At 42.8% G+C, this 11,342-nt stretch overlaps 1 protein-coding gene across 2 annotated transcripts in view; it reads left to right on the top strand.

Moving 5' to 3' along the window:
• The first annotated feature begins 4,324 nt into the window (after positions 1-4,324).
• LOC124290204 (neuronal acetylcholine receptor subunit beta-3-like) overlaps positions 4,325-11,342 on the top strand; it is a 137,585-nt gene continuing 130,567 nt past the window's right edge. For both annotated transcript variants that reach the window (XM_046726915.1, XM_046726913.1), the window contains exons 1-2: positions 4,325-4,557; positions 4,675-5,513. The gene's annotated coding sequence lies outside the window, so the exon portion shown is untranslated. The remainder of the gene's footprint in view (positions 4,558-4,674; positions 5,514-11,342) is intronic.

Genomic DNA, 11,342 nt, shown 5'->3' with positions numbered 1-11,342 from the left:
TAGGGTGATATATAGGCAGTGTATGTGTAGGCAGGGTGATGAGTAGGCAACTGTAGACATTTTAAGTGAAATGGTTACATAGATGGAACTAGACAAACTGAGATGTAAGTAAATGAGAGTTGGGCATGCATGCATGCAAGTGGTTACCGTATTAGAAGTAACCAGGGCAGGACTAATTGTCAGAATTCTGTGTTGGAGATCTGACGTGGAGAAGCCATTTCAAGTTAATTTTTGCTTTGTTAAGTCCGCCGCCTGCTGTTGAACGGATGCTGCTACAGTGTGAAGTCTCGTGGTACATTGTGCTAATTATGTTCTAGGAAATGCTCCAGAGATTGCACATGAATCAAGTTATTACCCACTCATAAATCAGCGCGTTGTTGCAAACCGACTACCTTCATGTTCGGCGTCATTCAATTAAACACTTATTTTATTTTCTATGCAAACAATTACATGTTCACACTTTCGTCAAATACCTTCTGTTTTCACGTGACTTCTCCCTAAACGTCATTAAGTAGAGAGCTGTGTAGCGTATGCATCATGCATGAAGAGCAACACATGATATCCAAGCTAAGTGTTCTCAGGTACATACACCGATCACCCCTCTCTCATATGTTGTTATCAAGAGAATGTACGATAATATTTCTTCAAGCGGTTACCAGCTGCTGCATAACTGCTATATGGTGTTTTAGCGACGTTTAATTGGTATGAAAGCATAAAACGCAATGACTTCTTTTACGCAGAAGTTTAGCTTGATTGTAATGTAAAATTGAAAGCTTTTACAAAATATAAAAGTAAATGAAGCATGCATCATATACAGCCAGTTGATACTGCAGGTTATTTACACAGATGAGGCGAAGCCTGAACACAGGCATGTGATGCGCTAAAACATCATTGTGTTCTCTCCCATAAACGAGGCCCCCAATTGCCCATAAATGTTCCTAATCCGGGTTTATCACGCCTACACGGGCAGGCCAATCTTGTTAGTGTGATAGCGTTCCCTATCTCTCTGCCGCGACGCGGGACATCTTCAGGGAATTGGCCAAGAGCCACAGCAATAGAGATCAATAGACGAGACAGTGACAGTGAAAAGACACGTAGAGATGGATGCAACGCATGATGTAAGATGCCAGATAGACGAGACAGTGACAGTGAAAAGACACGTAGAGATGGATGCAACGCATGATGTAAGATGCCAGATAGACGAGACAGTGACAGTGAAAAGACACGTAGAGAGGGATGCAACGCATGATGTAAGATGCCAGATAGACGAGACAGTGACAGTGAAAAGACGCGTAGAGATGGATGAACGCATGATGTAAGATGCCAGATAGATGAGACAGTGACAGTGAAAAGACGCGTAGAGATGGATGCAACGCATGATGTAAGATGCCAGATAGACGAGACAGTGACAGTGAAAAGACACGTAGAGATGGATGCAACGCATGATGTAAGATGCCAGATAGACGAGTGCAACGCATGATGTGAAATGGCAGATGCATGACTGGAACACGTGATGAGAGATGACAGATAGGTGACTGCAACACGTGATGGGAGATGACAGTCAGATGGCTGCAGTGAAAGATGTAAGATGCCAAATAGACGAGTGCAATGCATGATGTAAGATGCCAGATAGATAACTGGAACACGTGATGAGAGATGACAGATAGGTGACTGGAACGAATGATGTAAGATGCCAGAGAGATGACTGGAACACGTGATGTAAGATGACAGGTAGTTGACTGCAACACGTGATGGGAGATGACAGTCAGATGGCTGCAGTGAATGATGTAAGATGCCAGATAGGTGACTGGAACACGTGATGGGAGATGACAGGCAGGTGACTGGAACACGTGATGTAAGGTGACAGGCAAATGATAGGAACACGTGATGTAAGATGACAGGTAGATGCCTGGAACAGGTACGTGATGTAAGATGCCAGATATATAAGGAAACCGTGATGGGAAAGGCCAGATACATGATTGGAACACGTGTTGGGAGATGACAGATAGATGGCCAAACAGACAACTGCAACGCATGACGGTTTAGGAAGATGTCTTATTCGAGTCGATGAACCGATTTGATCTCACTGCGAATGAAAATGCCCAGCTATACTAAGGACTGCTAACACTGCTCAATAACATACATGCAACTGTAACAGACCAGGTCGATAGGCGACTTTCACGTACACGAGATCGATTGATATATTAGAGATTAAAGTGAGACATGTATTGTTGGATTGGTGCTCGTTTTCGCAACTGATACTAAAAAAGTTGCTTTCATGGTTTCCATAGAAACTATGGGAGTTGTGGATATGCACAATTTTCATTTTCGTCTTTGATTAAGTGTAATTAAGTTATCTGTCGTATTTGAGACTTGACCCGAATGTCGTAACGCAAGTAATCTAGTGAAGAATTGTGCATGTTAATTATGTTACTTGTGCAAAAGCTTAAGTTTAGGCGTACAGTATATATGACAGTATGTGGGTTAAGAAGGGAAAGCAAATAAGGATTATTAGTCTCTGTGAAGGTGACTCTTGAGTACAGTCAGAGGGTAGAAAACAGGTACACAGTCCCGGATATACCTGATACGGGTACACAACCTGGATATACACGTCATCCTGGGCGGATATGCAAGACCGTATGTGAGGTCAAGAACAAACGAGACACATTAAACTCTTTCTGTTTATAGCGGATACAATCACCAGGTTATACGTTAGTTTTAAGGTGGTTACAAATGTTAGGATGTTCGAGACTCCATGAGTGATTGTACCAGACATAGGACATGCTGGATAGTGTGTGTATTCAATGCTGATACATGACATAGTGGATAGTGTGTGTATTCAATGCTGGTACAAGACATAGGACATAGTGGATAGTGTGTGTATTCAATGCTGGTACAAGACATAGGACATACTGGAAAGTGTGTGTATTCAATGCTGGTACAAGACATAGGGCATAGTGGATAGTGTGTTTATTCAATGCTGGTACAAGACATAAGACATACTAGATAGTGTGTGTATTCAATGCTGGTACAAGACATAGGACATAGTGGATAGTGTGTGTATTCAATGCTGGTACAAGACATATTGGATAGTGTTTATTCAATGCTGGTACAAAACATAGGACATACTGGATAGTGTGTGTATTCAATGCTGGTACAAGACATAGGGCATAGTGGATAGTGTGTGTATTCAATGCTGGTACAAGACATAAGACATAGTGGATAGTGTGTGTATTCAATGCTGGTACAAGACATAGTGGATAGTGTGTGAATTCAATGCTGGTACAAGACATAGGGCATAGTGTGTGTATTCAATGCTTGAACAAGACATAAGACATAGTGGATAGTGTGTGAATTTAATGCTGTACAAGACATAGTGGATAGTGTGTGTATTCAATGCTGGTACAAGACATAGTGGAGAGTGTGTATTCAATGCTGGTACAAGACATAGGACATAGTGGATAGTGTGTGTATTCAATGCTGATACATGAAATAGGACATACTGGATAGTTTGTGTATTCAATGCTGGTACAAGACATAGTGGATAGTGTGTATTCAATGCTGGTACAAGACATACTGGATAGTGTGTGTATTCAATGCTGGTACCCGACATAGGACATACTGGATAGTGTGTGTATTTAATGCTGGTACAAGACATAAGACATACTGGATAGTGTGTGTATTCAATGCTGGTTCATGAAATTAGACATACTGGATAGTGTGTGTATTCTAAGCAGGTACCCGACATAGGACATACTGGATAGTGTGTGTATTTAATGCTGGTACGTGACATAAGACATACTGGATAGTGTGTGTATTCAATGCTGGTTCATGACATTAGACATACTTGATAGTGTGTGTATTCTAAGCAGGTACCCGACATAGGACATACTGGATAGTGTGTGTATTTAATGCTGGTACAAGACATAAGACATACTGGATAGTGTGTGTATTCAATGCTGGTTCATGACATTAGTCATACTGGATAGTGGTTGTATTCAAGGCAGGTACAGGGCCTAGGACATACTGGATAGTGTTGTGGACAGGTCCAGTGCCAAGTGACAACACTACCACGACCAGCACAGATCTCCAGAATGTCTTGCTTCGCCCCTTCTACCGATCTCAAACACCGTTTGAGTAGGGAGTAAACATTCGATTAATTTTCCAGGACGCTGTGACTGAAATCGATAGCGTATGTCCTAACGTACCTGGTCTTAATGCTTTATGTGACGCAGTTACGATGTTTCTTATATCCTACTGTCTTCTATAATCGATCGACAATGCTTTTTTTCGTGTTTTCCATTTTGGTCCACAAAAGCTGCTCAAGTCTTCCGTGCTGGTGCTCCGTGCTGGCGGAGTTCGATATCTGGCGACATGTTTTAACGTCTCTTTCTGACAAGAGCACCAAACAATGTACGAGGCGTTACATACTCCTGGCATAGCGTCCTCGTTCTAATCACTGTCGGAGAGCGTGGAGGTGTTCTTACACCGGTGAACACGGAGTTCTCCACCCTCACTGAACATCCCGTCTGAGAGATCGATATCGCCCGATCAAAGGTACTCTCTGATTTCTTTGTATAATCAAGGGCCAGTTAGCGAATGACTTCCCACGTTAACAGGAACATCAATTACTGAAGTAGTTTGTGTCTATTTATTTTGTTTCCTAATTTTCAGACTTGAGTCCGTTACCCAGCATCGTTCGACATCCAGGCTACACGGTTAGACCCATAAAGACATCCATCTCACCGCCGCTAAATTAATATTTCATGAACTGCATCAAAGTGATGGATTGATTAAAGAATACGGTAACGCGAAATATAAGCCTCCTAGAATAATAGGGCAACCCTGAATGAATCCATCCAACGATATTTGGACACGAGGAGTCCCTGGGGACAGTCGCCATGCGGTATGAGGTGTTACAGCCGCTTCGTCAATACAGCTGACTACTTTACCCGAACCGGCAGCGACACCACCGCCCATTCAGCGCCCAGGGAAGCTCTGTGAAATCACCCATTACAGCAAAAACTACAATCAAACTTTTACTCTTTTTCCATTGTGGACTGTGAGCTTATTGGTTCGTTGGTAAGTAGGTTTGTCTTCAGAGGAAGAGTGCTATTCATATGAACAGTTGTTACCTCTCGGCGTTCCTGGTCGTTTTTCTCTGGAACTGTCCCCGCAAGTCACGGGGTGCTCTGTGCCGTCACTGACCACTGTCTTGTAAACCATAGGATCGAAAGTGCGGGAATAGGCCAGTGGAAACCTGTATTTATTCAGTAAAAGGTTCTAACGTTGGTCAAACACTGGAGGCAGCGTCGCCCGCCCGCCGCATCACGTCCCCTCCGAGCAGTCTGACCCAGGACAATCCACGACCACAAGGGACTTTCGATTTCTCGGTGGGTATAAGTGATGGCAATGATAACCTCTCTCACTGAATCCGCCGTGTACCAGCCGAGCAGCTCCGAGAGCGGAGACGACTGGACTCCCCTGCCCTCACGGATGGCTGGAGGTTCCAGGTAAGTTGGCCGTTTTTAATAAGTAATTTAGTTGACATAAGTTTACATCCATGGTTTGTTTCAACGTCAAATCTTAACAATGTATGTATGTTTGTATAGATGTATATATGTGCATGTGTGCATGCGTGTGGATATGTGTGTATATGGATGGATGGATGTACGGTTTTGTGTGTGTGTGTGTGTGCGAGAGAGAGAGAGAGAGAGAGAGAGAGTGTGTGTGTGTGTGTGTGTGTGTGTGTGTGTGTGTGTGTGTGTGTGTGTGTGTGTGTGTGTGCGTGCATGTGTGTGCGTCTGTGATCCGTTTGGCACAGAGAATGGCGGAGGCTGCAGACCCAACCAGTAATACTCAAGCTATATCGTTGGTGCCTACACAGTTGTGTGGTCTGGATATGGCACCACATTGACTGGCATCCTAAATAACGATCCAGCTGTCGTATGCAATCCAGTAAGACATAGAGCCTCAATACCCGGTTATATTTATCCTATACAGGTTCGACAAGGCGTCCCTCGGGTATACGCATGAGGAGGTGTCTTTGTACTGCGTCACGGTTGTTGACTGTATCAAACATATCATGGTTCTAGATAACACACCAACATGTTAGATGCCATACTGACATGTCATGGTGCTAGATACCATACTGACATGTCGTGGTGCTAGATACCATACTGACATGTCATGGTGCTAGATACCATACTGACATGTCATGGTGCTAGATACCATACTGACATGTCATGGTGCTAGATACCATACTGACATGTCGTGGTGATAGATACTATATCAACATGTCAGATAACACACCAACATGTTAGATGCCATACTGACATGTCGTGGTGCTAGATACCATATCAACATGTCGTGGTGCTAGATTCCATACTGACATGTCGTGGTGCTAGATACCATATCAACATGTCGTGGTGCTAGATACTATATCAACATGTCGTGGTGCTAGATACCATACTGACATGTCATGGTGCTAGATACCATATCAACATGTCGTGGTGCTAGATACTATATCAACATGTCATAGTGCTAGATACCATACTGACATGTCGTGGTGCTAGATACCATATCAACATGTCGTGGTGCTAGATACTATATCAACATGTCGTGGTGCTAGATACCATACTGACATGTCATGGTGCTAGATACCATATCAACATGTCGTGGTGTTAGATACTATATCAACATGTCGTGGTGCTAGATACCATACTGACATGTCATGGTGCTAGATACGTACCATACTGACTTGCCATGGTGCTAGATACCATACTGACTTGTCATGGTGCTAGATACAATGGGTGTCACGATTCGGTTCGGTTCATCGAAAATAGAATCGATAGATGTACGATTCGATCTCGATTACAAATGCATCCACATCGATTCGATTCATAAAGTACTTACTTTCTAATACTGAAGGTTTATTTCACCTGAAATCGTAAGAAATTATGTTGAAAATTCGCTGCTACAAGTGTGGCCAGTGAGAGGGTATTCTCCACTGCCGGAGACATTGTAAGTGCCCAGAGGGCATGTCTTTCAAGTGAAAATTCTTGCACAGGACATGATCATTCCAAATGACTTAAAGTGACATTACAGTCACAATGAACACTTGACACCAGAGTTCGTGACTGAAACTTAATTTCATGATCACTTGTTCAGCGAGTATTTGTTTACAACTTGTCTTGACAGAGTTCTAATTGTGCAATGTGCCAATTTTCCAAAGTTTGCCAAATTAAACTGATATTACAACAATTTTGACTTTGTCCTCAGCTTTGGTGAATCGAATCGAAATCAATCGAATCGAACGAATTGAATCGATAATCGTATCGAATCGAAGTGAGAGAAGTGAAAATTCTTGCACAGGACATGATCATTCCAAATGACTTACAGTGACATTACAGTCACAATGAACACTTGACACCAGAGTTCGTGACTGAAACTTAATTTCATGATCACTTGTTCAGCGAGTATTTGTTGACAACTTGTCTTGACAGAGTTCTAATTGTGCATTGTGCCAATTTTCCAAAGTTTGCCAAATTAAACTGATATTACAACAAATTTGACTTTGTCCTCAGCTTTGGTGAATCGAATCAAAATCAATCGAATCGAACGAATTGAATCGATAATCGTATCGAATCGAAGTGAGAGTGACACCCCTACTAGATACCATATCAACATGTCGTGGTGCTAGATACCATACCAACATGTCGTGGTGCTAGATACCATACTGACATGTCATGGTGCTAGATACCATACCAACATGTCGTGGTGCTAGATACCATACTGACATGTCGTGGTGCAAGATACCATATCAACATGTCGTGGTGCTAGATGCAAAATCAACACGTCGTGGTGCTAGATACCATACCAACATGTCATGGTGCTAGATACCATACTAACATGTCATGGTGCTAGATACCATACCAACATGTCGTGGTGCTAGATACCATATCAACACGTCGTGGTGCTAGATACCATACCAACACGTCGTGGTGCTAGATACCATACTGACATGTCATGGTGCTAGATACCATACCAACACGTCGTGGTGCTAGATACCATACCAGCATGTCATGGTGCTAGATACCATACCAACATGTCATGGTGCTAGATAACATACCAACACGTCGTAAATACCCGTTGACATACCGAGATGATAGCACCTTACACTTTAGTTGACAGTCTCGGTGGTACCAAGTTAATGTTTATACCGTGGAGGTAGCTACCTAACACTTTAGTTGACAGACATGTCGCGGTGGTATCAGGGTAATTAGTACTCCATCAAGGTAGCCACCTAACACTTCAGCTGACAGGCATTTCGCGGTGGTATCAGATTAATTAGTACACCATGGAGGTAGCCACCCAACACTTCAGTTGACAGACATGTCGCGGTGGTATCAGGGTAATTAGTACACCATGGAGGTAGCCACCCAAAACTTCAGTTGACAGGTCATCATCGCTATACAGACATCCACGGGGTAGGTATTCCGGATATAAAATAGGGGTACACACATGGTAGTCACGTTGCTCGTGTAGCCAGGACGCATAACGGACACTTCACTGTCATCAGCATGTGCTTGATATATTTCATACAATTCATGAATATAAAACGAAGGTACACACTCTATGGAATTATATCGACAACAGACACTCCATGGCGTTACTATCATGGAACTAACTTTTCAGACGTACCGCTATGGTGGACAGCTTATGGACATGCCACGAATGTAGACTCATTATACACGTAATGCTATAGTGAACTCCTTATAGACATGCCACTATGGTACACACTTTACTGACATACCGCTACAGTGAACTCCTTATAGACATGCCACTATGGTACACACTTTACTGACATACCGCTATAGTGAACTCCTTATAGACATGCCACTATGGTACACACTTTACTGACATTCCGCTATAGTGAACTCCTTATAGACATGCCACTATGGTACACACTTTACTGACTTTCCGCTATAGTGAACTCCTTATAGACATGCCACTATGGTACACACTTTACTGACATTCCGCTATAGTGAACTCCTTATAGACATGCCACTATGGTAGACACTTTACTGACATTCCGCTATAGTGAACTCCCTATTGACATGCCACTATGGTACACACTTTACTGACTTTCCGCTATAGTGAACTCCTTATAGACATGCCACTATGGTACACACTTTACTGACATTCCGCTATAGTGAAGTCCTTATAGACATGCCACTATGGTAGACACTTTACTGACATTCCGCTATAGTGAACTCCTTATAGACATGCCACTATGGTACACACTTTACTGACATTCCGCTATAGTGAACTCCTTATAGGCATGCCGCTATGGTACACACTTTACTGACATTCCGCTACAGTGGACTCCTTATAGACATGCCACTATGGTACACACTTTACTGACATACCGCTATAGTGAACTCCTTATAGACATGCCACTATGGTAGACACTTTACTGACATTCCGCTATAGTGAACTCCTTATAGACATGCCACTATGGTACACACTTTACTGACTTTCCGCTATAGTGAACTCCTTATAGACATGCCACTATGGTACACACTTTACTAACATTCCGTTACAGTGAACTCCTTATAGACATGCCACTATGGTAGACACTTTACTGACATTCCGCTATAGTGAACTCCCTATTGACATGCCACTATGGTACACACTTTACTGACTTTCCGCTATAGTGAACTCCTTATAGACATGCCACTATGGTACACACTTTACTGACATTCCGCTATAGTGAACTCCTTATAGACATGCCACTATGGTAGACACTTTACTGACATTCCGCTATAGTGAACTCCTTATAGACATGCCACTATGGTAGACACTTTACTGACATTCCGCTATAGTGAACTCCTTATGGACATGCCACTATGGTACACACTTTACTGACATTCCGCTATAGTGAACTCCTTATGGACATGCCACTATGGTACACACTTTACTGACTTTCCGCTATAGTGAACTCCTTATAGACATGCCACTATGGTAGACACTTTACTGACTTTCCGCTATAGTGAACTCCTTATAGACATGCCACTATGGTACACACTTTACTGACTTTCCGCTATAGTGAACTCCTTATAGACATGCCACTATGGTACACACTTTACTAACATTCCGCTACAGTGAACTCCTTATAGACATGCCACTATGGTAGACACTTTACTGACATTCCGCTATAGTGAACTCCCTATTGACATGCCACTATGGTACACACTTTACTGACTTTCCGCTATAGTGAACTCCTTATAGACATGCCACTATGGTACACACTTTACTGACATTCCGCTATAGTGAACTCCTTATAGACATGCCACTATGGTAGACACTTTACTGACATTCCGCTATAGTGAACTCCTTATAGACATGCCACTATGGTAGACACTTTACTGACATTCCGCTATAGTGAACTCCTTATAGACATGCCACTATGGTACACACTTTACTGACATTCCGCTATAGTGAACTCCTTATAGACATGCCACGATTGTAGACACATTTACCGCTACGGTTTACGCACATGCCGCTATGGTTAACTCATCATACACGGCCCGTGAAGATCCGGGTTAGATCTGATCTTCAGTAACCCATGCTTGTCGTAAGATGCGACTAACGGGATCGGGTTGTCAGTCATCATGTCATCGTATCCTAGTTGCATAAATCAATGCTCTTGCTGTTTTACATAATTGTCTGGTCCAGACTCTATTATTTACAGACCGCCGCCATATAGCTGGAATATTGCTGAGTACGGCGTAAAACTCACTCACTCACTCGTTATGGACATGCCACGATGGTATGGTACACTCTTTACGCGCATACAATGATGGAAGACATTTTATGGACATAAGGCGATGGCTATTACTGTATTATATACCACAATTGTAGACACTGTATGGACATACTGCGATGGTAGACACTGCATAGATATGCCTCGATGGTTGACATTGTGTTGACATACCGTGAAGTCGGACGCTTCCTGAATCTAGCAGGATGGTAGACATATCATTGATCAGTATAGAGTATAGACACGTGAAGCATCTGCCGCGGTAATAGATACTCACAATAAGCCAGTTTACAATCATATTTCCATTTTAGATTGTTCTTTGCAAATATATCACGCCCGGGAATTTAGCGACTCCCTGTTGACTGCAGACAAATCGCGACTGTGTAGAATTAGGGGCAAATCTCAGGGATGATACGGGGATAGAACCCAAATAATACAGCCATTCATGGTGGGGAGAGAGGGTGTAGTGTGCATAGGGTGGGCTACAGGCTGGGGGTGAGTTTGGGGGCACATGAAT

The sequence above is a fragment of the Haliotis rubra genome, unplaced genomic scaffold (assembly GCF_003918875.1).
Source record: "Haliotis rubra isolate DU_JTF1 unplaced genomic scaffold, ASM391887v1 Scf46, whole genome shotgun sequence".
Classification (NCBI taxonomy): Eukaryota; Metazoa; Mollusca; class Gastropoda; order Lepetellida; family Haliotidae; genus Haliotis; species Haliotis rubra.
This window is presented reverse-complemented; position numbering and strand designations above follow the sequence as displayed.